At 42.6% G+C, this 25,274-nt stretch overlaps 1 long non-coding RNA gene across 1 annotated transcript; it reads left to right on the top strand.

Annotated features, from left to right (window-relative positions):
• Positions 1 to 78: 78 nt before the first annotated feature.
• LOC118990958 (uncharacterized) lies at positions 79 to 22,805 on the top strand. Its single transcript, XR_005067323.1, has 3 exons — positions 79 to 98; positions 5,432 to 5,435; positions 22,626 to 22,805. It is a non-coding gene; the product is annotated as an uncharacterized LOC118990958 (long non-coding RNA).
• Positions 22,806 to 25,274: the final 2,469 nt, after the last annotated feature.

The following is a 25,274-nucleotide window of genomic DNA, read 5'->3' as shown; positions in this document are numbered from 1 at the left end:
AGAGGTGATGTTGCCCTTGTGGTGGTTCTGGAGGGGGTCCTGCAGAAGGAGTTCCTTGTAGAAAGCTGGCAGGTGACTTGCAACAAGCATTGCTCCCTGTCAGACCAACTGAAAGCACCGCCTGAGGGAAAGAGTCTGGAATCTGTCAGCAGAAGCTTCATGATAAAGTGAGAATGCATATTTCTCTTTGGTGACCAGTGAAAAAAGGTTTCAGCCTGGCCGCACAGTCCTGGTTCATCCTCAGGGCTCACCGGACCTTGCACCTTCGCATAGCCATTAGTTCAGTCTTTCTGAATTTCTCTTAGTTAAAATTTCCATTTCCTGAAAGACTGTGGAAGGCCCCTGGAAGAGTTCTCTGCTCCTAAAGGTAAAAATGTTGTAGAACCATGGACTGGTGAAATTACCTGAAATGTTGCAGAGGGCAGTGGGAAAAAACTGTAATGACCTTGTGCAGTCACCGTGTTTGAGGGAAAATTAAAAGTGTGCCTGTCATCGCATCTCATAGTAAAAAACAAAGGAACATTTCAGCCAAGCCATTAATGGGATATGCGTTCCATGTGTTGGTCTCTTCTGCCATCTTGTGGCCATAATTGGGAATGACACCGTAGTGCAGCTCAGCAGGAAAAGTGGCTGATTCTAGTGGAATATCAACGACTTTTGACCGTAATGGTATTTACAAGTGCATTTCAAACGTCTAAATGTCAGGACTTTCTGGTTACCTTGTGGCTGGTGTGCAGGCTAAAAGCAAAGGGAGTAATGAACGTGTGTTATGGGACATTTGTTGGAACTGGCTTTGTAGAGTAATAGAGTTAGGTTTCGCAAGTTCTAAGTGTGTTTTAAAATCGTTTGTAATTTGCTTCATCTGTTGCAGCTTCCTTAAATAAGGGGAAAATAAAATTTATATAAAATTCTTCATCCTGAAATAAAATAAAATAAAATAAAATAAAATAACATCACTATAATTTCATGTACGTACCCTTCTGGACATGTCTAGACACATGTTCCCTCCAGTGTGTCTCGGCTTCATTTACTCTTTTCAGTTCCTAAAATGGGTGCAACTCTTGTACAATTGGAGGTTTTGTGACTAACCCGTGTGTTCAAAGGTGCAGATTTTGTTCTGAAGTTTTGCTGTGTAGTATCTTTAGCATCATTCAGTTCAAATTATTTTGTAACTCACATGGTGGTTCATTGTGGAAGGTCTGTAAGAGTCTATTTCAGAAGTAACAAGCAGGAGAACTTCCCAGTCACCCATTTCCAGTGAATTCTAGCTTAAGTGCTATGTGAAAAAAAAACATACTATACATGATTTCAATGATGCGATTCTGGTTAAAGTTTTGTTTATAACAAATTGGCCCAAAAGTCAGTCCACCCACCCCCCCCTGCCGCCACTCCCCCACCCCATCCTGTGACTCTGGTTCTCGAACTTGTCTAACTTCACTTAAAAGGTTTGGGTCAGACTGTATTGTGACAGGTGTCATACCAACATGCATTTAAAGAAAAAACTCATCAAAACCTTTGTGATGTTGGGGCCATTTTCATACTGAAGATGGATGAACATAAGGAACACTTTTGGCACATTAGGCTTTGTCATTTCAAGAAAGGTGAAGACACAACTGGAATGCAGAATAAGGATTGGTAGTGTGGATGGAGAAGGTGCTGTAGGTGATGAAATGTGTCAGAAGTGGTTTGCAAAGTTTCCTGGCCAAAATTTCTCACATGAAGGTGAGCCACAGGCCTGGCAGACCATTTGCAGTTCAGAGCCATCGAGCCCAGATGTTAACTGAGGACAGACCACATTATGCCGTATGGGAGACAAGGGACATAAAGTACCCAAGTCAAGTGTTGAAAATCATTTGCACCTGCCTGATTACATGAACTGCTTTGATGTTTGGGTTCCACAGAAGTTAAGCAGGAGGGGGGATCTTTCTTGACCTCATTTCCACATGTGGTTCTTCTCTATCGAAATATATGAAAACCATTCTGCTTGCAAGCAAATTGTGAGAGGGGTATGAATTGTTGAAATTTGAGAATAACGTGGAACGGGAGAGATTGTAGGCAAATGAAGGAACCACCACCAGCATCCCCTCCCCAGGGCAGTCTTCATCCAAAGGAGGTGATGTTGCCTCTGTGGTGATACCAGAGGGCGTCCTGCAGGGGGAGCTCCTTGGGGAAATTCGCAACACGTGCTGCCCCATCAGACCAACCGCAAGCACTGCCTGTGGGGAAGAGTCGAAGCCGTAGACGGGAAAGGTTCAGGATGAGGTGGGAGCGCACGTTTCTCTTTGGTGACCAGGGAAAAGGGGCTTCAGCCCGGCCGGCCGCGCAGTCGTGATTCATCCGCAACACTCACCAGACCTCGCACCTTTGCATGGACATTTAGTTCATTATTTCAAATTTCTGTCAGTGGAGAGAAATTTCCATTCTCTGAAAGACTGCAGGAAGGCACCTGGAAGGGCTCTCTGCTCCTAAAGGTAACAGTACTGTGGGACGATGGAATGGGAAGCTACCTTGAAGATGGCAGAGGGCAGTAGAACTGAGTGGCAATGACGTTGTGTAGTCACAATTTTTGGGAAAAATGAAAAGTGTACCAGTCATTGCCTTTTACATTAAAAAGCGAAGGAACGCCCTGGCTGGTGTAGCTCAGTGGATTGAACGCCGGCCTGCGAACCAGAGGATCGCGGTTCGATTCCCAGTAAAGGCGCATGCCTGGGTTGCAGGCCAGTTCCCTGCAGGGGACACATGAGAGGCAACCATATATTGATATTTCTCTTCCTCTCTCTTTCCCTTCCCTTCTAAAGATAAATAAATAAAATCTTAAAAAAAAAAAAAGCCGTTAGTGAAATATGCGTTGCCTCTGTCAGTTTCTGCTGCCATCTCGTGGCCATTTTTGAGAATGACACCTTAGTGCAGATCCGCAGGAAAAGTGGTTTAATTGCAGGGGGACTTTTCACAGCAGTGTAATTTAGGAGCCAAGTTGAAGATCTCCAAATGTCAGGACTGTGCAGTTACTTTGCAACTGGTCTCCAGATATTGGCCCGGGGAGCTATAAGCGTGTTTTATGTGACATTTCTTAGAACTGGCTTTGTAGTGTAATAGAGGCAGGTTTTTACAAGTGCCAAGTTTGCTTGAAAGTCATTTGTAATTTGCTTTTTCCATTGCATCTTCCTTAAATAACACGGAGACCAAATGTATTTGAAATTCCCACCAAGAGGTTAAAAAAGTAGAGTAAAATACAAGCGCTCTCATTTCATGTCTGTGGCCCTCAGGACGTGTCTACAGGCTCGTTTCCTCCACTTTGCCTGGACTTCATTTAATGTTTTGGGTTTTTACTAAGAATGCAAAACTTGTGCACTTCCATCTTCTGTTCCTAAGCTGTGCATTCAAGGGTGAAGACTTCTTTCTCAAGTTTTGGTATGGAGCATCTTTACTATCAGGCATGTTGAGTTATTTTGTTTTTTTAATTTACTTTTATTTTTAAAAAGTTTTTTGTTGACTCTGCTATTACAGTTTTCTCAATTTCCCCCCTTATCACTCCTCCACCCTGCTCCCCCAACACTTCAGCTTCCCCCCTTAGTTCATGTCTGTGGGTTGTACACATAAGTTCTTTGAGTTCTGTGTTTCCCATACCAATTTTCTCTCTCCCCATGTATTTTGTGCCTTCCAATTAAGCTGCTTCTTCCCTGTATCTTTCCCCCATTCATCCTTCCTCCTTCTCCACTGAAATTCCTCCATGGGATGTTAATTTCTCTGATTCTATTCCTGTTGTAGTTGTATGCTTAGTTTAAATTTTTGTTGTTTTTCTTTTCTTTTTGGTTCATTTGTCAATAGTTGTGAGTTTGTTGTCATTTTACAGTTCATAGTTTTTGATCTTCAAATTCTTAGATAAGTCCATTTAACATTTCATATAATAAAGGCTTGGTGATGATGAAATCCTTTAACTTGACCTTATCTGGGAAGCACTTACCTGCCGCTCCATTCTAAATGAGAGCTTTGCTGGATAGAGTCATCTTGGATGGAGGTCCTTGCCTTTCATGACTTGGAATAGGTCTTCCCAGTTCCTTCTTTCCTGCAAGATTTCTTTTGAGAAATCAGATGATAGCCTTATGGGAATTTTTTTGTAGGTAACTCTCTCCTCTCCTCTTGCTGCTTTTAAGATTCTCTGTTTATCTTTAATCTTGGGTAAGTTAATGATGCTGTGCCTTTGTGTGTTCTTCTTTGGGTCCACCTTCTTTGGGACTCTCTGGGCTTCCTGGACTTCCTGGAAGTCTATTTGCTTCACCAGATTGGGGAAGTTTTCCTTCTTTATTTGTTGAAATAAGTTTTCAATTTCTTGCTCTTGTTTTTCTCCTTTTGGCACCCCTATAATTTAGATATTGGAACATTTAAAAGTTGTCCCAGGGGTTTCTAAGCTTCTCCTAATTTTTTTTGAGTTCTTGTTTTTTCATTGTGTTGTGGTAGGATGTGTGTTCTTCCTTTTGTTCCAAATAGTTGATGTGAGTCCTGATTTCCTTCCTTTCACTGTGGGTCCCCTGAATATTTTGCTTTACTTCACTGGAGTAGTCTTCATTTCTTCTTTCATTTTTTGACCTAGCTCAGTCAGTTCTGTGAGCATTTTGGTTACCAAGGCTTTGAACTCTCCAGCAGATAGGTTGGCTGTCTCATTGCTTAACTCTCTTTCTGGAGTTTTGCTGTTTTTTCATTTGGGCCATATTTCTTTGTTTTGGCGCACCAGTCTGGTTGGTCTGGTTGACTGTTTCCTTAATTCTTTGGTTGTCAGCGTGCCATGCAGTTTGATTTTCTGGCAGTTCTGGTTGTTTATTGATTGTAGATTGGTTGTTATCCTCCTTTGGTTGTGTGAGGAAGTGAAGATTTTCTAGCTATGCCTCCATCTTGGCCAGAACCTCAAAGAATCTGATTTTCTTAAAAAAACTTGCTCCATAGTACAATATGGTCAATGAAACAAACAAACAAAAAACCCTCCAAGCTCGGTTCTGTGCTGCCATCTCTTGTTTATTTTGGGAATAACACCTTAGTGCCAGTCAACAAGAAAAGTGGTTGGTTCTAGTGGAATGTCAATGACTGTTGATGGCAATGGTATTTAGAAGCTTATTTTAAAGCATCTAAATGCCCAGTTACCTTGTGACTGGTTTACAGATTAGGGCAAAGGAATCAATAAATGTGTTTTATGTGCCATTTGTTGGAAGTTGCTTTTTAAAAATTTTATTTATTTATTTACCTTTAGAGGGGAAGGGGAGAGGGAGAGAAACATCAATGTATGGTTGCCTTTTGTGCGTCCCCTGCTGGGAGTTGGCCTGCAGGGAACCGGACTGCAACCCAGGCATGTGCCCTGACTGAGAATGGAACCTCGATCCTGTGGTTCACAGGCCTGTGCTCAATCCACTGAGGGAACTTGCTTTATAGTGTAACAGAGTCAGGTTTTTAGAAGATCCAAATGTGCTTGAAGTTCACTTGTAATGTGCTTTGTTTGTTGCAGCTTCCTTAAACAATGAAGAAAGTGAAATTCATTTAAAATAAATTTTAACTGCCCTAGCTGGTGTAGCTCAGTGGATTGAGCGCGGGCCTGAGAACCAGAGGATCGAAGTTCGATTTTCAGTCAGGGCACATGCCTGGGTTGCAGGCCAGTTCCCGGTTCCCAGCAGGGGATGCACGAGAGGCAACCATACATTGATATTTCTCTCTCTCTCTCCTTCCCTTCCCCTCTAAGATAAATAAATAAAATCTTAAAAAAATAAATCTTAGGACTTCCGCCAAGATGAAGGCATAGGTGGAAACACTGTGCCTTCTCCCACAACCAAGTTTGAATACAACAAAGGTTTGGAGAACAAAGACACAGCCAAAGAACAGAAAATTGAATTATACGGAAGTCTGACAACAACGAACCATTCAACTGGGACGGTAAGAGAGGCGGAGCCAGCAGCGGAGCAGGGTCAGGCAGGAAATATCCCCCGACCTAGGCGCGCAAGTAGCCCGGACCCAGTCAGGGTGTGGGGCAGACTGACCACGGTCACACATTCGCGCACAGTGAGACGGACCATGCAGGCCCCAGGGGGCGAACCCAGTGGTGGAGGGCTGACGGCGGTGGCACACTCGCATGCAGTGGGACGAAACTCGCGGGCCCCGGTGACGGTGGCAGCTGCAGCACCTGTGGGGGCCACGGCGGGAGACGGCAGACGGGACGCCATTGCTCCTCTTTGACTCCGCCCCCCCGCACAGCTTCACAACCCAGCAACTGAGTTGCCCTGCTCTGGTGAACACCTAGGGCTCAGATCCTGCTATGTAACAGGGACAAACAGCCCAAAAGATGGCGCAAGAAGAACTCAAAGTCCCAGAGCCAACAACTCTAAGTGACCAAGAGATTGCCAGCCTCTCAGAAGCACAATTCAAGACACTATTTATCAGGATGCTCACAGAACTGGTTGATTATAGTCACAAGTTAGAGGAACATATGAAGGCTAAACTAATTGAAATGAAGGGAGATGCACAGGAAACCAATAGTGATGGAAAGGTAACTGGGACTCAAATCAAGGGAGTGGACCAGAAGGAAGAATAAAACATCCAACCAGAAAGGAATGAAGAAATGAGAATTCAAAAAAATGAGGAAAGGCTTAGAAACCTCCAGGACATCTTTAAACGTTCCAACATCCGAATTATAGGGGTACCAAGAGGGGGAAAGAAACAGCCACGAATGGAAAACTTATTTGAACAAATAATAAAGGAGAACTTCCCCAGTCTGGCAAAGGAAATAGACTTCCAGGAAATCCAGGAAGCTCAGAGAGTCCCAAAGAAATTGGACCCAAGAAGGAACACATCAAGGCACATCATAATTACATTAGCCAAGACCAAAATGAAGGAGAGAATCCTAGAAGCAGCAAGAGATAAGGGGACAGTCACCTACAAAGGAGTTCCCATCAGAATATCAGCGGATTTGTTAAAAGAGAGCTTACAGGCAAGAAGGGGCTGGAAAGAAGTATTCCAAGTCATGAAATCCAAAGACCTACATCCAAGATTGCTTTATCCAGCAAAACTTTCATTTAGAATGGATGGACAGATAAAGTGCTTCTCAGATAAGGTCAAGTTCAAGGAGTTCATCATCACCAAGCCCTTATTATATGAAATGCTAAAGGGACTTATATAAGAAAAAGAAGATGAAAAATATGAACAGTGAAAAGACAGCAAACTCACAGTTATTAACAACCACACCTAAAACAAAAGCAAACCAATAGGACAGCTAGATCAGGAGTGGAACCACAGAAATGAAGAACACATGGAGGGTTAGCAACAGGGGAGTGGGAGGAGGAGAAGGGGGGAGAAGGCACAGAAAATAGCATAGAGGGTAGATAGAAAATAGATAGGGGGGAGAGCAAGAATAGTGGGTGAAATATAGAATCTAAAGAACTTGAGACACGTGGTTATAAACTAAGGGGGGGAGAATGGTGGGGGAGGGAGTGTGCGGGTGGAGGGAAATGAAGGTGGGGAATAGTACAACTGTAATGGTATAATCAATAAAATATATTTTTAAAAGAATAAAATTTAACCCAAGAGGATAAAAAAATAAAACGCTATCATTTTACACATGAAAAATCAAGCAAACTGTTTGGCCAAGCCACTATTACATGTCCCAAGTGTGCACCTCTGCTGCCATCTCGTGGAAATTTGGGGGAATAACATCTTAGTACAGGTCAGCAGGAAAAGTGGTTGATTACAGCGGAATATCAGTGACCATTGATTTTTTTTAAAAGACTGTTTCGAGGTACAAGTGTCAGATCCCAATGTCAGTGACCAGTTCCCTGGAACAACTTTTTATGAGCACATCATCCGGACCAGACACCGCACTTGGAGGTTCACCATTGGTTATTTGATTATATCTTTACATTATTCTTTGTATATATAAAAGATATTTATTTCTGCATGTTATTTACCACACAATTTACTAAGTTGTATTATTTCTGATAATTTTAGGTTGATATTCATGAGTTGTCAAGGTAAATAAGATATCATGCAATAATAAAATTATGTTAATTTAGCTATATAAAGCATGAAAATAGTTAAAGCGTGGAATAAAACATGAAGACAAGTAAAAATGTGCTAGTTATAAGCTCATTAATAATTAAATAAATAGTAACATGATTCTTAGCATTATAAATGAGTTCAGGACCTGGAGCAATGGTGTTCTAGAAATCAGAAGTATTATGTAAGTACAATTGTGCCCCTAATAGGTTATCTGAGGAACTCACAATATGGCAATGTCCACATTTTGAAAGAGGAGAACATTTGATGGTGAATTCTGGAGTCTAAAAGAGTAAAATTGTAAATTCTAAGTTATTTAAGAAACAATTATTGCAGAGTGATTTATGGGCAATGAAAAGGGACAGTGACCCTCAGGGCTGTGGTTTATTACACTGTGGTTCAGTCTCTTAAGGTGTCATATCTTCTTTGGCTTCTGAGCTTTTGCAGGTGTCTTGTTAGCCAAGGACCTTCCTCCCCAGTCTTTGCAAGATGGCTGGAGTTTTTATTTTTTTTATTCAATTTTTAAATTTATTTTTACAGAGAGGGGAAAGGAAAGAGAAAGAGAAGGAGAGAAACATCAATGTGTGATTGCCTTTCATGTGGCCCCCACTAGGAACCTGGCTTGCAACCCAGGCATGTGCCCTTACTGGGGATAGAACCAGCAATCCTTTGGTGCACAGCCCATGCTCAATCCACTGAGCTACACCAACCAGAGCCATTTTTACTTATTTATTGTTGTTGTTCTCTAGCTCTCAACCTCTAGGCTTCCTGTCCAGAGAAAGGCGTGATTTCAGATCTAGGGTGCAAAGTCACATGCTGTTTGTATTCTAATGGACTCTTCATCCTGCTCCATAGAGAGTAGGGTTTCTCATTGCTGTGGATAATTCTTTCTTTAGGGGGATTTTTCTCCACACTATAGATGCTTATTAGTAACTCTGTTCAGTGCATGCCAGTAATTCCCACCTTAACCTCTAAAAGGTCTCCATACAATGTGTCAAATGTCCCCTGGGGGTAAACTCAACCTGAGGTTGAAAACCACTGATCTGGAAGCTGTGATCATCTTTGGAACCTGAGTGGTCTGTCCTTGGTAAGAAGTGTTTTTTACTATCATTCCATGCAAATTATTTTCTAACTCCAATTGTGATTTTTTTGGGGGGTGGTTATTTAGAAGTGTATTTCATAATTTGTAAATATAAGTACTTTCTGGTTATATGTCGTTACTGATTTCTTGATTAATGTCAGTGAGAGCAAGAAGTATATATGTGTGTGTATACATATATGTGTTATATATATATATATATATATATATATATATATATAAAACATCAGTATAATTAAATTTCAATCCTTTAAAGTTCGTTGGAACTTGCTTTAGATTGCAATATTGTCAGTTTTTAAAAAAATTCCCAGGGTGCTTGGAAAGCATCTGTAATTTGCAGTTTGGGGATGTAGTGAAGTACTTATGCACATTGAATGCCATTTTTTCTCATGTCATTTTAAAAATACTTTTACTATTTTTTGTGGGCTTTATTGGTTCCAATACAGAACCTGAATGATAGAGGTTGGTTAAATCTCCTATTATGATGATTAATTTGTGTTTTTTCATGAAGCTCTGTTCCATATAATTTTGAGTTTATGTTATTAAGTGAATAAAAATTTGGAGCTAACTGGTACATTGAGCTTACTGATATGAACTACTGGTCTTTATTTGTAGTAGTGGTTCATTTTTTGCCTTCAAGTCTATTATATGTTATATAGTTTTCATTTCGTTAATGTTTGTATAGTATATGTTTCCCATTCTTTCACTTTAGATCTCTTGGTAAGTTTTAGATAGCTTTCAGTGTTTTATGTTAGTTATGAGTGGCTATTGAAATCAAGTAAAAATTGATTTTGGTGGAGGATGTAATGTAGGGGGCCCAACATTTTTCCCATTCAGTTGTTCCAACTCCTTTTGTTACATCTTAGATATTTTCCCCACAGATCTAAGGGTAGATCTTTGTCATAGAAAATGACCACAGCCGCAAAAAAATAAAAATAAAAACAAAGAAAGCCCGGGCTGGTGTAGCTCAGTGGATTGAGCACAGGCCTGCGAACCACACGATCGCGGTTCGATTCCTAGTCAGGGCACATGCCTGGGTTGCAGGCCAGTTCCCAGTAGGGGACACACGACAGGCAACCGTACATTGATATTTCTCTCCCTCTCTCCTTCCCCTCTAAAGATAAATGAATAAAACATTAAAAAAAAAGAAAATGACCACGCCCCCTCACATCACTGCTGCCTCATTCATGCTCTTCTGTGTGGGGGGTTTCTGACTCTCTCCTGTGAGTGAGGTGGTCCTGGCTGTGTGTATGTCTGACATTTGGCTATTTTCATTTGCTAATCTGTGTCATACCTGTTGGATTATTAGAGCAGCCCAAAGATTCCTGAGGTTCCAGGAAAGGCTGTTTCCCCACCACATAAGCAAGCAGTCAGGTATTTAATATGGGGTGAGTTTGGGGAGTACATTCATGTCACCATTTACTTAAGTAAGATTTAACTATTTGAGTAAAGTAACTGATTCTCAAAACTGATCATGTCAGTGAAATATGGAACAACGTACTAATGTAGGTGGTGGATATACAACTTCTATGTAAAGTATCAGGGGCGGTCATGAGAGGGCCAGCATTTTGCACTTGGCAAGTTGATGTTAAACTGGCTGTTCAGAAAGGGAAGACTGAGAAATTCCTTACGATTGTCATCTCATTTCCTCCTAAGAGGTTTAGTTGCCACAGCTTGGTTTAGGAAGAGAGCTTCAGCACAATCACCTCAGCTTCAGACAGTAAGACTCCTCGCAGGAGCTTGTGGACTGTCTTCCTGTACTCCTTGTGTCTTAAAGTTGTGGGAGTTGCCCAACAGAAATTGACCTGGCAGGTATGCTGCCTTTTTTTCTAAATAACCTGCATGCCCCCCACTTGACCTTTGAAATCTCAGACTCTGTTCTTCCATTTTCCAAAATATCCCATATGCTCAATATTACCTCATTATGTTTGGTGTTCACTTTGATACGAAGTCCCCTGGGCCAGGTATTAGACGTTGGAAACCTCTCATTAATCAGATTATGTGAATTTGATTGTTATTCCAGCTGTTAGAACTTAAAAGTTTTTTAAAATTAATTAATTAATTTATTTATCTATAGAGGGAAAGGAGAGAAGGAGAGAAACATCAATGTATGGTTGCCTTTCGTGCATCCCCTGCTGGGAGTTGGCCTGCAGGGAACCGGCCTGCAACCCAGGCATGTGCCCTGACTGGGAATCGAACCGCGATCCTCTGGTTCACAGGCCTGTGCTTAATCCACTGAGCTACACCAGCCAGGGCAGAACTTAGAATTTTTGACAAAAATAATTTTTTGTTCCCTCAGAGGTTTTGTGAGCCATCCATGGGACATTTATGGTTGGGACACCAACTTCTGGAAAGTGCAGCCTCTGAGAGATCATGGACATATCCCAGCAAGAGTAAGCATTGTTATTTTTTCCTCTGTCAGCCTTTTTGGTCTATTTCTGCAGGGCTCAGGATAATTTAGTAGTGCTGGGAGTTATTTTCTTCCCTTGTACATTGGCATTGGCATGGGAAAGTATTTCTCAGACTACCTGCTCACACTCAGAGAGTCAGGAATGTTCTTTATTGGCTCCTGGCTCTGTTTACATTGTGAGGACTTGGTTCCACTCCTGCATCTGGCAAGTGGGCTCCACTGGCCAGCTCCAGCTCTGGAGTCTGGCTGTGGGGTCCTGGATATAGATCTCCATTCTGTCTCCTTGGTCTGTGGCTTGGGGTTGAATCTGTGTCTGTGTGTCTGGGATCTGGAGTCTCTTAGGGTGTGGCTTTGTGTCCTGGGTGGGTGTGTGGGGTCCATGTGCAGCTCTGGCTCTAGTCTCTGTTGTGTGGAATCTGGTGTCCAGCATTTGCCATCAGTCTCTGGCATCTGGGGCCTGGCATTAAGGGTCGATGGTCTGGCCTGGGTCGTGGGGACAGTTTTGGGATTGGGGCCTGGGTCTGGGGTTCATCTTTTGGTTCTGGGTCTGCTCTGGGGCCCAGGTTCTGGAGTCTAGGGCCTGTGTCTGGTCCTGAGTCTGTCTGTGGCATCTGGTGTCTATGAACTGATGGTCCTTGGCTCCAAGTCAATGCCAGGAGGAGTTCCAGAGTTGGGGTCTGGGGAAGAAAGAAACTGTGTTTAGTGCAAAAAGCTGTGTTTTGGTACTAATGGGTGTGAGTGCAGCATGACTGTTAGGAAGCTCAGTGTTGTTCCAGGTGAATCATGAAGCAGCACCTGTGTGGGTCAGCCCAGTGGTGCTGTTGCTCAGTTGTGAAGAGTCTTGGCTGTGAGCACCCCCCCAAATTGAGGCAGCCCCAGGGCAAGTTCCCCCTCAGGCTGTGCTGCCCAGCAGGGCTCTGCTCTTTCAGGTCTGGTCCTGTCATTTCCTCTCTGCTGGGCTGCATTTGCACACACAAAAAGTGCACTTTGGAAAAGGTGCCCCTCTGAGATCAGTCTGGGAGAGCAGAGAAAAGGCCTCTGGTATTGTTTCCACTGCAGTCTGTTTATTCTAAAATTATGCCAAGTTTTTCTCTTGTACCTTTTTTTTTAACCCAAACTGAGAATGCTTTTTGTTGGTGGCAGCCTACTTAAATTATACAGAAAAATTAAAATGAATTCAAAATCCCACCCAATTGGGTAATAGCTGCTATTGTTTTAAGTATATGCCCCTCCAGACATCTCTCTTTGCCTATTTCCATTCTTCTACTTTCCAGGATTTAATTTATTTTGGGGGGGTTTGTAATATGAATGCAAAACATGTGAATTTTCAACTGCTTCCCATTAATGTGTGGATTTATTACTTTGTTTTCCCATAGGTTTTTTAAAGTATTTAATATTATTTAGTTGAAATTATTTTTTAACTCCAATTGTGATTCATTTTGAGGGTTACTTAGAAGTGTATTTCATAACTTTTAATGTAAAAACTTTCTGGTTAATTTTTGAAACTAATTTGTAGAATATCTACAATGAGTGCAAGAAACATACTTCATATAATTTCAATCCTTTGACCTTTTTTGAAACTTGCTTCATTACAATATGGTCAATGTAAAAAATGTTCGAAGTGTGCATCTCTGCTTCCATCTCGTGGTCATTTTGGGAATAACACCTTAGGCAGGTCAGCAGGAAAAGTTGTGTGTAAGTTATCTGTGAATGTTGAATCCAATTTGCTGCTCATGGTGTTTCTCATATCCTCACTTAATTTTTTGAGGTGTTCCATTGTTCCTGAAAGTGGAATGTTGTATTCCTGATGCAAAAGGTTTGTTAAATCTATTATGATTATACATTTTTGTGTCTCTGTTGCATATAATTTATGTTTATGACATTGTTCATGAATTTGGATCTTCCTGGTAAATTAAACTCATTGGTATGAAGTACTCTTCATCTCTAGTCATGCTTGTTACTGTGAAGTCCACTGCATGTTAGTATGTAATTTTCATGTGGTTTATGTTTGCATAAGACAGGGTGGGGCAAAGTAGGTTCAGAGTTGTAAATATGAGAAACAAAGTTTATTGTTGTCCTATTACTTAATAATTATGACATTTTTGTCCATGTGAACAACTGTAAAGCTGCTTTTGCACCATCCTGTGTATCTTTTCCCATTCTTTCACTTTGGATGTTTTTTCACCCCATGTTTTAGGTCATTCATATTTTCTCCCAGTTTGTGTCTTGTCCTTTTGTTATCTGAATTTTTTCAGAGTACTGTTCAGTTTTATAAAGTATACATTATTCGTGTATTTATTCATCACACTGCATGTCCACAAGCACACCTGATTCCTGGCTGGTTTTGTTTACATGGACCACTAAAAATCAAAGTTACAGATGAGTGTGGTGGCGGGGGGCTGTCTAAGGTCAGAGTCAGGACTGGGCTGGAGGTGACAGGGCGACAGGCAACAGACGTGGGTGGGCCTGGGTGGGAGGCAAATTTAGGCTGGCAGGCATAAGGGGCCGGCAGTTCTGGTGGAGAGATGAACAACTGCACCTACTGGAGGTCAGGCGCTGCGGGCTGCGGGTCTCCGCGGTCACGTAGTGATGTTCGCAGTCTAACATGATGCAGGCACCGTAGTTCAGGGCAGGAGGTGAGCTGCATGGGGCTATAAGGTGAAGGGGGTGGGGGGCAGATAGAGCCACCCCGTGGGGAGCAGGAACGGGGGGCCAGACGGTTTCTGGGGTACATGTCTCAGGTCTAATTTAGCTGACCACTTCCTGTGAGACCATTTTTCTATACTTATCTAGATTATATTTCAGTTATAGATAACTTTGTAAATGGATATACAGTGATACCCATGTTTAACCCCAAAACAAGATGATGTGTTTGATTTAAGTTTCTGTTACTGTGTAGCAATTTCCAAGTTTGTTCATATACATCCTTTACATTGTTGTTGATTCCCAGGGTTTTTTTTTTACCTGTTTTGTTGTTATTGAATCTTTTTAAAAAAATTGTATACTTAATTTACTATTTCTATATATTTATTTTTTCATGTTATTTCCCATCAGTGCAGTAAATTCTATTTGTGATACTTTTCAGTTGATTCTCATGAGTTATGAAGGTAAACATGCTCTCATGCAATAATGATCATTACATGGTTGTAGCTGTAGGTGACCTAGAAATAGTTAAAGCTTGAAAGAAAACAAGAAGAAGTGAGGTAATGGGAGGAGCTAGAAAAATTGTCTTTGTTAGTCATAAATACATTAATGACTAAATAAAATAGTAACATCCTTCTTAGCATTTTAACTGAGTTTAGGGCCTGGAAGCATGGTGTTCCAGAAATCAGAAGTATTTTGTGACAGGCAGTGTGCCCCTGGGTAGGTCATCTGAGGAACACAGAATGTAGCAAATGTCCACATTTTAAAAGAGGAAAACTCAGAATGGTGAAATCTGTAATCTTAACACACCATGACTCTTTGTTCTAAGTAACATCATGAATCAGTTACTAAAGTGATGTGTGAGCAATGGAAAGAAGCAGGGATCCTCAGGTGACTACTCTGTTTAGTCACAGTGGGATCTGGTCTCCTAAGTGGACAGATCTTCCTTTGCCTCCTGACCTACTGCCCAGGACACTTCTCCCCAATGTTGGCAAGATGGCTAGCATTTTTTGTTCTTTTTTGTTCTTCAGCTTCCATGCTTCTTGTTCCAAGAAAGGCAGCATTTCAGATCTAGGATGCGAAGGGACATGCTGTTTGTATTCTAATGGAGTCTTCATGATACAGAGTACGGTTTCTCATTCTGAGCACTGTGGACTTTGGGGGCCAGAGAATTTGTTGTCCTGGGGGACTGTCCTCTGCATTGTAGGTGCCTGTTAGCATCCAATACCTCTATTCACCATCAACACCCTCACTTCCTTTCCTCTCAGGACAATCTAAAATGGCTCAACACTTGCCTGAAGTCCCCTTTGGTTGAGAAACAGTTTGAAGCTTTTATCATTTTTGAAACCAGAAAGATCTTGGTTTGGTATACAGTATTTTTATTATTTTGCCATGTAAATTATTTTCCACCCTGGCTGTGATTTATTATGCAAAGGTATTTAGAAGTGTATTTTAACTGGCCAAGAGGGAGGCATAGGTGGAAACACTGTGCCTCCTTGCACAACCAAGTTTAAAGACAACAAAGGTTTAGTAACAAAAACGCAACCAAAACACAGAAAATTGAACCATATGGGAGTCCGACAACAATGAACCATTCAGCCAGACTGGTAAGAGGGGCGGAGCCAGCAAATGGTGGAGAGGGGCTGTGCAGGAAAACTCGGCCAGACCAACCCAGGAGCGCAGGTGGCGGTTGCCAGATCCCAGGCGTAGGGGTGGCAACAGGCAGACCCAGTGAGGGTGCAAGGCAGCAGACTGACTGCGGTCACACATTCACGTGCAGATAAACCAGGTGAAGGAGCGAGCAGTGAGACTGACCACACAGGCCCCAGCAGCAGGAAGCAGCAGAGGGGACCGCCATTGCCCCTCTTTGACCTCGCCCCCACGTACAGTGTCACAACCCAGCGACCTGGGTTGCCTGGCCCTGGTGAACACCCAGGGCTCTGCCCCTCATACATAACAGGTGCAAACAGACCAAACATTATGACTCAAGAAGAGCTCAAAGGCCCAGAGCCTATAATTCTAAGTGACCAGGAAATAGCCAACCTATCAGATGCACAGTTCAAAACACTGGTGATCAGGATGCTCACAGAACTGGTTGATTATAGTCACAAATTAGAGGAACATATGAAGGCTAAACTGATTGAAATGAAGGGAAATGCACAGGAAAGCAATAGTGATGGAAAGGTAACTGGGACTCAAATCAAGGGAGTGGACCAGAAGGAAGAATGAAACAACCAAACACAAAAGAAGGAAGAAACAAGAATTCAAAAAAATGAGGAGAGGCTTAGGAACCTCCAGGACATCTTTAAACGTTCCAACATCCGAATTATAGGGGTACCAAAAGGGGGAAAGAAACAGCCACGAATGGAAAACTTATTTGAACAAATAATAAAGGAGAACTTCCCCAGTCTGGCAAAGGAAATAGACTTCCAGGAAATCCAGGAAGCTCAGAGAGTCCCAAAGAAGTTGGACCCAAGAAGGAACACACCAAGGCACATCATAATTACATTAGCCAAGATGAAAATGAAGGAGAGAATCCTAGAAGCAGCAAGAGATAAGGGGACAGTCACCTACAAAGGAGTTCCCATCAGACTGCCAGCTGATTTCTCAAAAGAGAGCTTACAGGCAAGAAGGGGCTGGAAAGAAGTATTCCAAGTCATGAAATCCAAAGACCTACATCCAAGATTGCTTTATCCAGCAAAGCTTTCATTTAGAATGGAAGGGCAGATAAAGTGCTTCTCAGATAAGGTCCAATTGGAGGAGTTCATCATCACCAAGCCCTTATTATATGAAATGCTAAAGGGACTTATCTAAGAAAAAGATGATAAAAGATATGAACAGTGAAAAGACAGCAAACTCACAGTTATTAACAACCACACCTAAAGCAAAAGCAAACCAAGAGGACAGCTAGATCAGGAGTGGAACCATAGAAATGAAGATCACATGGAGGGTTAGCAACAGGGGAGGGGGAGGAGGAGAAGGGGGGAGAAGGTACGGAAAATAGCATAGACAGTAGATAGAAAATAGGTAGGGGGAGGGCAAGAATAGTAGGGGAAATATAGAATCTAAAGAACTTGAGACACGTGGACATAAACTAAAGGGGGGAATGGTGGGGGAGGGGATGTGAAGGGTGGAGGGGAATGAAGGGGGGAAATAGGACAATTGTAATGGCATAATCAATAAAATATATTTAAAAAAAGATGTGTATTTTGAAACATCTAAATACAGGGACTTTGTAGTTACCTTGTGACTGGTTTTCAGATTAATGGCAAAGAGAGCAATAAACATAGTTTGTGAGACATTTGTCGAAACTTGCTTTATAGCTAAATGTAGTCATTTTTTCAAAAGTTCCAAGTGTGCTTGAAAAGCATTTTAAATTTATTTTGTTGCTGCTTACTTAAACAATGAGAAAACATTTATTCAAAATTCTATGCTAAGAGTTAAAGAGAACTACTATCATTTTATGTATATACACTTGCAGATATGTCGATGTGCATGTTTCTGTCTACTTTCTCTGGATTTTAGTTACTATTTTAGGTTATGAGTATGGGCAAAAAAGTTGTATATTTTCAGCTTTTATTTTTGATACTGTGTGTTTAAGGGTGAGGATGTTTTTCATGGGTTTTAGTAAGTGGTATCTTTATCCCCATTCAGTTTATTTTGCAATTCAAATTGTTTTGTTTTTGTGGTTATTTAGAAGTGTATTACATAACTACCAAATATAAGGACTTTCCCGTCACTCAGTTTTAGTGAATTCTATCTTAAGTGCAATGAGAGCAGTTAGAGAAACATATTGTATATAGTTTCAATGCTGCGATGCTTGTTGAAACTGGCTTTATATTGGCTTGGCCAAAAGATAAGAACTTTTGGGAAGATGGAATTATGAAGATGCTTGAAAGATTGAAGAGAGCAGTGGGACAAAATGGTAAATACGTTCTTCAATGAAATTAATGGTGAAAAGGAATAACATCTCTTTTATTGTTTCTTTACCTAAAAACCAAATGAATCTTTTGGTCAAATAGATGGTAAAATGTTCCCGGTGTGCATCTCTGCTGCCATCTTGTGGGCCTTTTGGGAATACCACGTTAGTGGCCGGTCAGCAGGAAAAGTGGTTGAATGCAGTAGAATATCAATGACTGTTGATTGCAATGTTATTTAGACGTGTATTTAGTAAGTTTTATATATAAGGACTTACTAGTTACCTTTTGTTCTTGATTTCTATATTAACAGCAATGACAGAAGGAAACATACTGTGTATAATTTCAGTCCTTTGAAATTTGTTAAAACTGGCCCTAGCACAGGATAGTCCCTTTGAAAAAATGTCCCAAGTGTGGCTCTCTGCTGCCATGTCATGTGTCACTTGAGATGACAAATCTTATTGTCCCACCTATGTGGCCATTACTCGCCTCCTGGTTGTGGCTTCATGGTCACCTGCCTTGCACTCGTGGGCTCCACTTCACTCCGCAGGCTGCAGGCAGAGGAGGACAGTCCACACTGCACTGGACAGCGATGCTCGGACCTTTGACCCCCCTGTGGGTGATGCAAGGCCCTCCTGGCAGCTGGTTGCTCTCTCAGGCCGTGTCTGCTGCTGTTGCCACAAGATTTAATAATTTTAGCAAAGCAAACTATTTTAAACTGAATGATTATGTTAATAAAATTCAGGAAAGTTTATTAGTTTAGCTTGCATTTTATAGTTTGTAGAATTGCCTATCAAAAAGTAACATTCCATGAAGGTTGCACTTTTCATAAATTTCCTGTCTCTATCACCCATCTTACCTCTATAAGACCCTGTTTCCCCACACTCCCAAAGGTCCTATATACCTGATATCACACCTCAGTGTCCGGTATTACTTTGTTCTCATGCATGTATTAAAGGTTGAATATCTTGTGTTGGTCTCATTATGTTATTTTTGTTATTATCCTACTGGTGTTAGAGCTGACAAGGTTTGTGGAAAATAATCTCTTTTTAATCTCCCACAGTTTTGAAAAGCTGGCAGTGTGGAATGAATGGTGAGACAGTGCTAACTCCTGAACCTGTTGCAACTGAGAGATCATGCCCTCCATGGTCACCATTCTTTTTCTTGACTCTGTCTTTTGGCCTGTTTCTGCTGGGTTTGGTAAAATTTTGAAGTTTGCATTTGGAGAGGCAAGGGTTTTGTCTTATTGAATCACGGGGTTGATTGAAAGGGGAGAAACTGGTTCAGCTCCTGCCTGTGACCTCTGGCAACTGGCTCCAAGTCCAAAATCTGGCCTTGGTGTCCTGTGTCCAGGGCCTGTGCTTCAGAGTCAAAATGTATTTGGTTGTGTGTCTACAGTCTTGCACCTCTTAGGATGTGGCTTTGTGTCCTGGGTTTGCATGTGAGGTCCATGTGCAGATGAAGCTTTTGGTTCTGGTTAATGGAATCTGGCATTAAGGGTCCAATGTCAGTCCCTGGCATCTGGTGTTTGGCCTTGGACTTCATGGTCTGGCTTGGGTGAGGGCACACGGCTTTGGGTTTGGGGCTTTGGGCCTGGAGTCCAGGTTTTGGTTTGGGTCCACTCCAGGGTCCAGGTTTTGGAGTCAAAGGTCTGTGTCCAGGATCCTGAGTTTGGCTGTGGTGTCTGGTGTCTGTCAACAGATGATCATTTTGACAAATTCAGTGCCAATGTGAGTCCCCAAGTGTATAGAGTTGAGGCAGGTTTGTAAAAGAAGTAGGACAATTTCTTGGCAAGTGGAATGGCAAAAGTGAGTTAGATAGCTAAATGAGGCCTAGCAATTCATAGCCAGATAATAAATCTAAGGCTCTTATCTTCCCTGACCAAAGGCATTTGAGAGCAAAGAGTTCACACATTCCAGACCACACAGGGGAAGACCCACCTCAGTCCCAGCCCTTCTCTGGTGACTTTTCTGAAGGAGAAGGTCCCCAGAGCAGGACCCTGATCACTCCGTGTAGTCCTCTTGTTGCACGAGCACATCAGTGACACCCCTGGAGAGCTGAGTGTTCTGTGCAGATGGCTCTTCTAAGACCTCTAAAGTCCTCAATGTTAGAAAACAGGTAAAACCCTAAAAAAAGGACTCAGTGTGAGCTGTTCATTGAGCGCACATGCGCCTTCTCTTCTTTGCTGCATGTCTTCACTTTGTTTCTCCTTTTTCCAAAGGTCCTAGGAGACCTGCAGTCAGGGGCGCAGTGGGCAGTTTGTCCTGGACTAACCCCTGATCCTGTCTCCAAGGACCGGAGACAAATAAATAAATAAATACATATTTTATTTATTCTTTGCGGCTAACTTTTCTGTTTCCCAAGAAGCAGCTCTGCCTGTGCTCACTCTTGTTGCTGTGATTGTGCCTCTTCTCTCTGAAGCCCTTTCTTTGTTTCACTGCCCTTGGATTTAATACACAAACTCTCGAAACTCCCCAAATTTGTGTTGTGAAATTTTGCTGCAGGACGTCAAGAACCTACACACATGAGACCTTTCCAGGGCAACCCCCCCTTGGGTCCAGTCCCTTTTCAGTGACAGAAGAACCAAATTTTGTGTATTTGTTTACCTGGGGATGGACATTTGAATGCTTTCTACCTTTCAGTTCTTATTCACAGTGCTGTTATATATAATCATGTATAAGTTTGTTATAACACCTGTCTTCAGTTTCTCAGATTATATTTCCAAGTAGAGGTATTGAACAGAGTAGGATAATTTTTCTGAGGAAACATCAAACCATTTTATACGAGGTCTGCAATATTTTACATTTTCAAAAGAAATGGTCAATTGTTCTAATATTAGTTTGTGATCATAAACATTTCTCAGTTTTGCTTTCTCATTATAGCCTTTGTAGGGTCTGGGAAAGGGTATTGTGCTGGGATGTAGCCATGGAACATCTTCTCTGGTGTTTTTTGCCACTTCTATGAATGTCTTCTCATTAGAAGGGACTAGTCAAGCTTTTTAAAAATATAAATGTCTGCCCTGGCTGGTGTAGCTCAGTGGACTGAGTGCGGGCTTGTGAACCACACGATCGAGGTTCGATTCCCAGTCAGGGCACATGCCTGGGTTGCCGGCCAGGTCCCCAGTGGGGTGCGTGTGAGAGGCAACCACAGATTGATGTTTCTCTCCCTGTCTTTCTCCCTCCCTCACCCTCTTTAAAAATAAATAAATAAAATGTTTAAAATAGTATAGGTGTCTCTTCATTGATGAGTCATACAGCTCTTTGTTGTGGAAGAAAGAGTTTGATTGAAAGTGTAATGTGCAACCTTTTCCTTCAATTTCGTGGGTGGTCTTCTTATGCTGTGAATAGCTTCTCCTGCTCCCCAGAATTTTTTAATCAGGAGGACCCCACATTTACTCATTTACTTCAATCAGTTTTGCTTTGGGAGGGTATGCCTTGATATGGAAGCAGCAGCCTCATGCATTTCAGGTCTTATGTAACCCATACTATGTATGTCATCATTGCATTATTTAATTTGCTTGATTTACTATAACTGGTTTCACAGAAACCTGCTTTATGGTTTTAGACATGAGGTGATTACATTTCAAGGGTTTACAGGTTTAAATAGAAGGACAGACTGTTCTCTGGAGTATGATGTTCAGAGTCATGCATCTGGGGTCAGGGACAGGCTTTGGACACCTGCTCTGGTGTCTGGTGTGTGGCACGGTTCGGGGGTAGGATTAGGGGTTGGGGTAGCAGTGGGTACCATGGCTTGTCTTTAACCTCATTTGAAACTGTTGTGTTAGACTGTATCATGACAGGTGTCCTATCAGCGTGTGATAAAATCCCACCACAAGTGGTGAATGTATAGTTAGCTGTTTTCACAGTGAAGGTGCATGAACTAAGCAATATTTTTGGTCCCTCTGGCTTAGTCACTTCAAGAACGGTACAAGGGCAACTGTAAGGCAAGAAAAGATCTGTGCTGTGTGTGGAGAAGATGCTGTGACAGACGGAATGTGTCAGAAGTGGATCACCAAGTTTCATGCTGGAGATTTCTCCCACAGGCAGGCAGACCAGGTGACATGGAGGGCCCTCAACGACAAATGTTCACTGAGGACAGATTACATCATGGCAGACGGGAGACAGGCAACATGTTCAAAGCATCCTAATCAGGCTTCGAAAATCATTTGTATCAGCTTGGTTACATGAATCCCTTTGCTGTTTTGGGCTCCACAGGAGTTCACCGGGATGGTGGGGGACCCTTCATGAGTGGATTTCCACAAGTGGTTCTCCACTGAAATGTAAGGAAAATGTTCCATTTCCATGAAAATTGTGTGTGTGTGGGGGGGATGAATCTTTGCTATTTGAGAATAATGTGGAATGGGAGAGGTTGTGGGCAAACAAAGGAACTACCACCTGCCCCTCCAAAGGGCGGTCTTCACCCAAAGAAAGTGATGATGCCCTTGTAGTGAATTCAGGACTCCCTTCCGCAGTAGGAGCTCATTTCAGAAAGCCAGCAAATTAGTGGCAACATATATTGCACCCGGCAGACCAACTGAAAGCTCCACCCGAGGGAAAGAGTCCGGAATTTGTCAGCAGAGATACGGAAAGTTAGGGTTAGGTGAGAGAGCATATATCTCTTTGGTGACCAGGGAAAATGGTTCCAGCCTGGCTGTGCAGTCCCGATTCCTCCACAGTACTCAGAAGACCTTGCTCCTTCCCAAGGCCATTTAGTTTGTCTCTCTGAATTATTCTTTATGGAGAGAAATTTCTATTCCCTGGAAGACTGCATAAGACACCTGGAAGAGCTCTCTGCTCCGAAAGAGAACAATGTTGTGGGATGATGGAATGGTGAAATCGCATGAAGGTGGCAGAGAGCAGTGGAAGAAAACAGTGATGACATTGTGCAGTTCTGTTGTAGGGGGACAGTGAAAAGTGTGTCTGTCATTGCAACTCAGGGTAAAAAGCTAAGGAATCTTTCAGCCAGGCCATTAGTAGGATATGAATTGCATCTGTCGGTCTCTGCTGCCATCTCGTGGTAATTTTGGGAAATGATGCCTATTGCAGGTCTGCAGGAAAAGTGGGTATAGTGCATATCATCTAGGAATGTGGAATCCGTTATTTAGATGTGCATTTCGTCACTTTTAAAAGAGGACTTTTTAGTAACCTTTTGTCACTGAGTTCTAGATTGACTGCAGTTAGTGTCAGCAATACGCTTTGCATAATTTCAATGTTTTGAAGTTTGTTGAAACTTGCTTTATAGTACAATGTGATCACTGAAAAAATGTTCCCAGTGTGCTTCTCTTCTGCCATCTGGTGTTCACGTTGGGAAAACACCCTGGTGCAGATCAGAAGGAAACGTCAGGTATAGTGGGGTCATCCCTAAATGTTGAATCCAACTTTGCTGCTCATGTTAAGTTTATTTTTAATTATTTATTTATTGTTAGAGAGGGGGGGAGGGAAGGGGGAAAGACAGGGAGAGAAACATCGATGTGTGATCAGTTGCCTCTCACACACCCCAAACTGAGAATCTGGCCTGCAACCCAGCCATGTGCCCTGACTGGGAATCCAACCACGACCGTTTGGTTCACAAGCCTGTGAGCTGAGTCTACTGACCCACAACAGCCAGGGCGTGTGTGAAGTTTTTTATATCTATGCAGGGTTTTTTGGGAGGGAGTAAACAAGGCTGCAGGTTCCATCCCTGGTCAAGCCACATGCAAGACTCAAGCAATGGCTCTGACTGGTGTGGCTCAGTGGGCAGGCATCTGCCTGCAAACCAAAAGGTCACCAGTTCCATTCCCAGTCAGAGCACATGCCTGGGTTTGAGGCAGCAGACGGTCAGGAGGAAACTGTGGAGGTGCTCCAGGGCTGAGATAAAGGACATCAATACAGGACAGAGACCCTGTTCTAAGGCCAGTTGTTCCTGCTTTCTGGAAAAGCACTGAATCATGGCGAGTCATAACTGCACCTGCACAGAAGATGCTACATGACCCCTGCTTCATTATAACAGCATTATAATAAATCAGCCTTGTGGGACCCCCTTCCCTGGTGGTCAATCAAAGAAGATCATGGGAGACCCCATGCACAGTAGCTTTAAAGTAATATAACTACTTTTACACGGGCAATAAAACCCTGCCAAAACTAGCCAAGAAATATCGCCCTGTAAGTATAGAATCCCTCCAGCCCCTGAGATCAATCTCTGTTCAGAGTCAGCCCGCTTCCATGTTCTACAGAGTGTTGTGGGGGCAACTTTCCTCACAAGTCCCCCCCGTGTGCCACGGATGAGAGTAAACATGACTGAGACATGATGTGATCTGCTTGGGGAGGAGAAGTGGCCATTTTCCCAGAGGAAAAAGGCCGTGAGCAGTGGCCAGTTTCTCAGGGGAAAAAGGCGTTGAGCCCCTTTGTCCAGGGCCTTTTATTGGGTTTTAATACACAGAAATACAGGGCCGCAAGGATCAAACAGTAGATGATATTTCAAAGAAATCTGAGGGCTTAGTCTGAGTCAGAGTCTGTCAGGAACAGAGTTTTAGGGTTTCCTGCTCCAACCCTTAACATATGAATGAAAGCACTCTTAGCAGAGCAGATTTCACAGTTTTATCAGGAAGTCTTTGTGATGCCAGATTTTCCCCCAGGACACCCTCTAGCAAGGCAAGGAGCTGCACCCCTCCCCAACAGGTATTCAGGCTTAAGGGGATTAGAGCCAGGAAGCACTTCTCCCAGAGAACATGGGGACTTGGGCTTTGTCAAAGCGAGGGGACGAGAGTCTATTGCTCCCTCCTTGTTGCAGCCCCCGAATCCTTCCATGAAGGCCTCCCAAGTGATTGTGTCTGCCTAGGTTGCCCCTCCTCTGAGGGGTCTTACCCGTCTGACCATGATTTGGGGGCAGGGAGGAAGCTGAGGCAGCGTTTGCTGCCAGAGACAAGCTTTGTCTCCTGTGGCTCAAATTCCAGAGGTCCTTAGTCACAGGGGGTAGAGTTATGATTCCTAGAACCAAGCAGAGTGGTCCACAACATCGTGTACTATTGCTTAATAAATTTGCTCTCTGTCTGTCTGCTATAAAATCTCTGTGTTCTGTTCAATTCTTTGTTTGCAAACATCAAGAACCTGGCTACTTGTGCCCACCTGTGACAGGTTTTAGGCCAGGTCACCAGTTGGGAGCATATGAGAGGCAAAGGATAGGTGTTCCAAATGAAAAA

This window comes from Sturnira hondurensis, unplaced genomic scaffold (genome assembly GCF_014824575.4).
Source record: "Sturnira hondurensis isolate 20B ecotype Veracruz unplaced genomic scaffold, ASM1482457v3 Scaffold0007406, whole genome shotgun sequence".
Taxonomy (NCBI): domain Eukaryota; kingdom Metazoa; phylum Chordata; class Mammalia; order Chiroptera; family Phyllostomidae; genus Sturnira; species Sturnira hondurensis.
The sequence above is the reverse complement of the archived record's forward strand: the minus strand, read 5'-3'. Positions and strand labels throughout refer to the sequence as shown.